Source organism: Canis lupus, chromosome 8, assembly GCF_011100685.1.
Source record: "Canis lupus familiaris isolate Mischka breed German Shepherd chromosome 8, alternate assembly UU_Cfam_GSD_1.0, whole genome shotgun sequence".
Lineage (NCBI taxonomy): Eukaryota > Metazoa > Chordata > Mammalia > Carnivora > Canidae > Canis > Canis lupus.
In genome coordinates, this window is record NC_049229.1 from 75,356,276 (window position 1) to 75,363,502 (window position 7,227).

A 7,227-nucleotide genomic window follows, 5' to 3' on the forward strand; every position below is an offset into this window, starting at 1 on the left:
TTTCTATTTTTCTTTTCCCTCCTAATCAAACATAATCCTGCCTGAGATAAAGCAGCTCAGAGACAGGTACGGTGTACACAGGATTCAGATGTCGACTGAGGACAGAAAGGGCTTGATGGCTCCTAAGAGGGCTCCCTGAAGACTCAAGGGTGTGAACATTCAATCCCAGGCTAGATGCAGGAGGCCATGTTCAGAAAGGCTCTCCAATGCAGCCAGGAAGAGAGTCACAAAACCCAAAACCAGGCCTCAACAAGGTGGGGTGAGAGCATCTACAGAGGAAATAAAACCAATAGCAAATGCTAACAATCTATTGCCAACTGCACTGTGCATTTAGACATCCATGTAACCTCGCTCAGGCTCAGGGGCTACACACTACAAAACGAACTGTGTGCTCCATCCCTTGCTCCATCCTGTCACACTTATTTTCTAAGTGTTCATATCTGGGGAAGCTGCTATTTGTATAAATGTTGATGAAATCATCAAAGCCAGCGAATGCCCTACTTCTGGGCTTTCAGAGCTGCTCCCCTGCCTTGCGGACTATGAGTGGACTTACCTTGCCTGAAATAGCTTCACTGTCATATAAGTTCACATGTAGACTATGAAATAGGATGGTAGAGCTGTTAGATATTGACATAGCCAGGTCATGTTACCTGGTTATTGCAAATTCCATAACAAAAATGTTTGCATTTCAGTAAAATGATAAGAGGTAAATAATTCATGTTGGTCCCTTGAGGGGTTCCACTGAGGAAATCCTAAAGGGAAACTGATCTCATGTCCAGAGGGAGAGTCACAGATGCAGGTGGGTTTGAAATGAGGACACGTGGCACCAAATGTTCATCCAGTGACAAGGGACACACATAACAGCCATCAGTACAACACAGCCTTGTAAGGTGATGGTGAGACACAAAAAATGAGGACACGTGGCACCAAATGTTCATCCAGTGACAAGGGACACACATAACAGCCATCAGTACAACACAGCCTTGTAAGGTGATGGTGAGACACAAATCCCACTGCATCATCACATCCTCATCTTCTGGAAACAATATCAAAGAACATCCTTAAACTGAAGTTCCAAAGTGTCTGAGTATCTCTGACTCTCTTGTATCATTATTCTCCTTCTCTGTGACTAGTGTGACTTTTTGACAGATACCTATGGTTTGCATCAGGTTATTCCTAGTTCCAGGTGAGAAATGCACACTTCACTGGATGAGGGCAGTTAACTGATACTTCTCACAACAAATACAGCAGGGCCATGCCAGAGCATCAATGTGTCCCTAATATCTCTGTGTGTGTCATAATATCTTAGGATTATATGTTCATACTCTGTGAAAAATGTCCAGGATGCTTTCACAAGGATTGCTTTGAATATGTAGAAGGTTCTGGGCAGCATAGAGATTTTTTTTTATTTTTTATTTGTTTTAAAGATTAATTTATTTATTCAGGAGAGTCACAGAGACAGAGACAGAGACATAGGCAGAGGGATAAGCAGGCTCCCTTCCAAAAGCCTGATTCAGGACATCATCCCAGGAACCCAGGATCACAACCTTAGCCAATTGCAGACACTCAACCTTTGAGCAACACAGGTGTCCTGACAATATACATTCTTCTAATCCATAAGCATGGTATGTTTTCCATCTCTTTATGTCTTCTTTAATTCCTTTCCTAAGTCGTCAAGCAGGTAGAAACATTTTGGGAGAAAACAAACATAAACAATACTTCAGCTGGAGGGCATCACAATGTTTGCAGACATGCTCTATTATAAAGTCTTTATCATCAAGATAGCCTGGTACTGGCAAAAACAACACTAAGATCAATGGAGCAGAGCATATAACACAGAAATGGACCCTCACCTCTATGGAAAACTACTCCTCAAGGAGCAAGAAAAAAATATTGAATGAAAGAAACTCTCATCAATAAATGGTTCTGAAAAAAACTGGACATCCACCTGCATAAGAATGAAAGTGGACCATTCAGCTACAGCAAACACAATCTCAAAATGGATGAAATTCCGAAATCTGAGACAGTAATTCATCCAAATCCTAGAGGCAAACTCAGGTAGCAAATTTTTGTCCTCAATTTTAGCGACAGCCACCAAGGCACCTCTCAAAAGTTATAGGAAACAAAGAAAAAAACAAACTATTAGGACTTCATCAAGATAGAATCTGTACAGGGATCCCTGGGTAGGGCAGCGGTTTGGCGCCTGCCTTTGGCCCAGGGCGCGATCCTGGAGACCCGGGATCGAATCCCACATCAGGCTCCCGGTGCATGGAGCCTGCTTCTCCCTCTGCCTGTGTCTCTGCCTCTCTCTCTCTCTGTGACTATCATAAATAAATAAATAAATAAATAAAATTAAAAAAAATATTAAAAAAGATAGAATCTGTACAACAATGCAACAGGCGACAAAATGAAAGGCAACCTACAGAATAGGACAAGATATTTCCTTTACAAATTCAGCAGCCAACAAAACAATGAATCTAGTCAAGAATTGGGGAGAATACATGAACAGGAGAAAAAAATGTGGTTTATATATATTTTGTGATATTACACAGCTGTCAGAAATGATGAATATCATGAAATAACATTTCCTTCAAAATGAATGGAGGTATTATATTGAGAGAAATAAATCAATCACAAAAAGGCAATGATATGATCTCACTCATATGTGGAATATAGGAAATATTGAAAGAGACCATGAGGGAAGGAGTGAAACTTAGTGGAGTACTACTACAGAGGAATACAAATCATGAAAGACACTTAACTCAGGAAAAAAAATACCTGAGAGTTGCTTGAAGGGAGAGGGTGGAGATGGGGCAACTGGGTGATGGGTGTTAAGAGGGCACAGGATGTGGTAGGCGCTGAGTGTGTATTAAATATTGGTAAATACAATTTAAACAAAGAAAAACCTACAGAATAGGATATTTCCTTAACAAATTCAGCAGCCAACAAAACAATGAATCCAGTCAAGAAAAAGGACTTCTCCTGTCCCCACTCCTGGAACATTGTACATGGACTGGGTGGAGCAACCAACAGACACTCATTCTCACAGATCTGGAATCTGGGATGTGTGAGGTCCAGGTGCAGGCTGATGTGGTGTCCCAAGAGCATGAAAGTCCTACCCCGTCCTTGACCCATCAACTCACATGGGACCAGTGTGCAGGGAGGTTTCCCAGTCCTGGTGTATAAGGGCCCTGATCCCATCCTGAGGCTGCACCTCTTGACCTAAGTGATCCCCTAAGGCCCCACTTCCTCCCCAAATCCCATAGAGGAAGACCCTGTCCCAACCACTGACCCACAATGCACACCCTGATCCAGTGTCTTTCCTTGGCACCACCCAGGCATTTATGACATGATGAGAGGCCTGCCTGGTTCTCATCAGACATGGAGGTGAAGGTGATGAATGGTTATACTCTCGTGATTGTGTGTATGTGTGTGAGTTACCTCTGAGTCCAACTCCCTACCATGTCATACTGGGAATGTCTCTCACTCCCCAGACACGATTAACATTTTGGTAGAATGTCTCTTTTCTATTGTGTTGATTGGCGATTCCTCTGTACCATGATGTGCAAGACAGCATGTTAGCCTGGGGTCCTGTGATCTACAGTGAGTGTCACTGGGACTCATGAAAATGTTCAGATGATGTGAATGGAGTTATTTGTAATTGATTAGTATTTTGGGTCAGGAAAAGTTAAGTACAAGTAAGTGCAACTGCTATACTTGAATTTCTAAGTCTCTGAGAAAGAGACTGAAGAGGTAAACACATAATCAAGTGTTCAGAGGGGCTCCCTGGGGGAAACTGCTCCATGGAGAGGAAGTCCAGACCCTGACAGGAGACCTGCCCAGAACCTCCATCTGCACATGCTCCTGGGCCTTCAAGACAGAAGTGGTGATGAGTGTGCATCCTCTGGTGGTCCTGATCCCCTTCTACAGGGAGGTTTGTGTTGGGCTCACACTGAGGTCCCCTCATGGTGTCACTCGCACAGTAATACATGGCCATGTCCTCAGCTCTCAAGCTGTTCATCTGCAGAACAGCGTGTTCTTGCCATTGTCTCTGGAGATGGTGAATCAGCCCTTCACAGTGTCTGTGTAGTATGTGCTCCTTCCATCATAGTTAATAGCTGCGACCCACTGTAGCCCCTTCCCTGAAGTCTGGCGGACCCAGCTCATGCCGTAGCTACTGAAGGTTAATCCAGAGGCCACACAGGACAGTCTCAGAGATCCCCCAGGCTTCACCAGTTCTCCCCCAGATTCCACCAGCAGCACCTCACCCTGGACACCTGCAGACACAAGACACAAGCGGGGAAACTGTCCCACATCCCTTGTTTTGCTCACTGACTTCCACTCACATACTCAAGGTCATTTGTTCTCCATGAATTACCTCTTAAAATAGCGACAAGGAAAACCCAGCTGAGCACAGACTCCATGGTGAGTTGCCTGTGTTCTGTCCTGATCCCTGAACAGGGTCACCTCGGGATTCTGGGGCTGGGGCTCCTCTCCCAGCTGCAGGTTCGGGGCTGACCTGGATTAATCAGTGGAGGGAGGACCCTATTTGCATGTCCTCTGACTATATAACCAGCTTCAGACTTACATTCGAGTCTTTAAATTCACAACAAGTGTTGCTTTAGAATTCTATAGAAATTTGTGTAGCTGGCACTATGACTATACGAATTTCTAACGTGTAAGTGGAGTTATTTGCATTTCTGGGTGCAGTTTCAAAACTCTTATCAATATAGGTGATTTTCCATAGAATATTTTATCTCCTTAATAAATTTTAATCCTAAATATTTATTTTTGAAACCAGTTATGGTGGATTATTATGTTAATTTTGTGTAGGTAATTTGTTGTTAGTTTGTAGAAACATATCTTTATTTTATTTGCTGATTTTATATCCCGATTTTTCCTGAGCTCTAAGTTATTTCTTCCAGATTTTACGTGAGGTTTTTACTCACTGACTCTCTGAAGACATTGTCATAGGCAAACAAATTACTTTCTTTCCAGTTTACCAATTTTTCTTTTTCTTTATGTAGTTTTCTTCCCAGGTTTTCTGGTAGGTCCTCCAGTCTGGGGCAGAAAATATTTCCCTCTTGTCTTTTGGTTCCATTGTCTGATTTAATCATGCAGTTGATATAAGGCAGACCTAGAGGAGACAATAAATTTCTTTTTTTTTTTTTTTTTTTTTTTTTAGTCTTTTTTCCTTTTATTTTTATTTTTTTATTTTTTTTTTTTTTATTGGTGTTCAATTTACTAACATACAGAATAATACCCAGTGCCCGTCACCCATTCACTCCCACCCCCCGCCCTCCTCCCCTTCTACCACCCCTAGTTCGTTTCCCAGAGTTAGCAGTCTTTACGTTCTGTCTCCCTTTCTGAGAAGAAATGTGTGGGAAATAAATTTCATTTTGCATGTGGATGACCTACCTCATATAAACTGAGAGTCGGCAACTCATCTCAGGACAGGGTGTCTCTTCATGTGTTCTGCCCATTTCTGACTTAATTTTTCCCCTTGTGTTTGTTTACCTTGATATTTTATTTGTCGATTTTGGAAACCAGCCTTAATCTGAAGATAGATTTGCAAATATCTCCTCCCATTCTTTTTTTTTGGATGATTTTATTTATCTATTCATGAGACAGAGATGCAGTGACATAGGCAGAAGGAGAATTGACCTACCCACAAGAAGTCTGATGCTGGTCTCAATCCCAGAGCCCTGGGATTATGCTCTGAGCCAATGACAGATGTTCCAGCTACACAGGCATCCATATCTTTTCCCATTCATTTGGTTTCCTTTTAATTATGTTGAGTGTCTCCATAGCTGTAAAACAACTCCTTCCTTAATGTAGTCCATAGAATTCATTTTTGATTTTGTTTTCCTGCCCTTTGGTGAGTCGAGTACCAAGAACTGTTGCAACTGAGGTCACAAAATCTCTTGGATTTTATTGATTTCTCGCCTCACATTTAGGTCTTTTATCTACTCTGTGTTTATCTTTGTGTGGAGTCTAAGAATGTGGCCCAGGTTCATTCTTCTACTTGTAGCTGTCTAATGTTCCCAACACCACTTGTTCAAGAGATTGTCCTTTTTCCAGTCGATAGCCTTTTGTACTTTGACGAGGATAAGTTGACCACAGAGCTGTGTGTCTATTTCTGGGTTCTCTATTCTATTCCATTGACCTATGTGAGTGTTTTACTGCCACTATTATACTGCCTTCACGATCACAATTTTGAAATCCCCAATTGTGATATCTTCTTCTTTCGTTTTTTTTTCAACATTCTTTTGCTGAGTCAGAATCTTTTATTTTTAATTACAAGTTTTAGGATTGTCTTTCCTATTTCCTAGAAAAATGTTGGTGGTGTTTCGATAGGGTTTGTATTGAGTGCATAGACTGCTGTTGGTAGCATAGACATTATATCAATATTTATTCTCCCAATACATGAGAAGAGAATGTTGTCTACATATTTGTGTCTTTTTTAATGTCTTTCATATGTATTTTAGAATTTTTAGACTATAGGTCCTTTCCTTCTTTGGATAGGATAATTCTTCATTGTCTGAAATTTCTGATACAATTGTAAATGGGATAGTTTGTTTATGATTAATAATCTTGATTCCCCTTTCTTGATTTCTCTTTCTTCTGTTTCATTTGTAGTTTATAGAAATGCCACTGACTCCTTGTATTGATTTTGTGTGCTCAGGTTTTGCTGAATTCCTGTTGTTCCAGCAATTTTTCGATATTGTCTTTGGGGTTTGTCCTTAAAGTGTCTTGTTGTCTATGAAGAATGAAAGTTTGATTTTTTTATTTGATGATATGTATGACTTTTCCACTTTTTTGTCTGATTGCTCAGGCTAGACATCTAGTTTTATGTTGTATACCAGTGATGACAGTGCGCATTCCTGTCGTGATCCTGACCTTATGAGAAAAGCTCTCAGTTTTTCCATGTTGTGGATGAGTTTCTTTGTGTATCCTCTGTAGATGGCTTTTATGAATTTGGGTGTATCCCCCTATCCCTACACAGGAAAAGGTTTTTATCAGAAAGAATAATTTGTTTTGTCAAATTATTCTTCGGCATCAGTAGAGAGGATAAAATGGCACTTATTCTTTGTTTTATTAATGTGATTATCACATTGTTAGATTACACATACTGAACCAGCCTTGCAGCCCAGGAATTAAGCCCTTTTGTTTTTCGCAAATAATCTTATTAATGTGCTGTTGGATCCTGCTGGTTAGGATTTTGGT

General features: G+C 40.9%; 1 pseudogene across 1 annotated transcript; it reads right to left on the minus strand.

Annotated features, from left to right (window-relative positions):
* Positions 1 to 246: 246 nt before the first annotated feature.
* Positions 247 to 4,424, minus strand: LOC106559120 (annotated as a pseudogene). The gene is made up of 3 exons (XR_005363833.1): positions 4,379 to 4,424; positions 3,952 to 4,277; positions 247 to 269 (listed from the first exon to the last, which is right to left on the minus strand). The product of XR_005363833.1 is annotated as an immunoglobulin heavy variable 3-23-like, transcript variant X3 (transcript).
* Between the last annotated feature and the right edge of the window lie 2,803 nt (positions 4,425 to 7,227).